Source organism: Meleagris gallopavo, chromosome 2 (genome assembly GCF_000146605.3).
Source record: "Meleagris gallopavo isolate NT-WF06-2002-E0010 breed Aviagen turkey brand Nicholas breeding stock chromosome 2, Turkey_5.1, whole genome shotgun sequence".
Taxonomy (NCBI): Eukaryota; Metazoa; Chordata; class Aves; order Galliformes; family Phasianidae; genus Meleagris; species Meleagris gallopavo.
This window is the reverse complement of record NC_015012.2, coordinates 59,438,499-59,438,743: the sequence shown is the minus strand read 5'-3', so window position 1 is coordinate 59,438,743 and position 245 is coordinate 59,438,499.

Genomic DNA, 245 nt, shown 5'->3' with positions numbered 1-245 from the left:
ACCGCTTCGCCCTGCAATCCCCGAGGCTTCTCCAGAGAAACAACGCAGCTCTGTGCCTGCTCCCGTTAGTTTCGACTAGAAAGGGGCCGTGAACGAGGCCGCCCTGCGGTGAGGACCGTCCTTTTACAGCTCCCGCTGTGCTGCCCTAAGGTTGTGAATAGAGGACGGCGACAACGGCCGGCTGCAGCACTGACGGAACCCCGCGCGGTCAGCAATCACCCCCCACACCCCCGCGTCCATTTCTC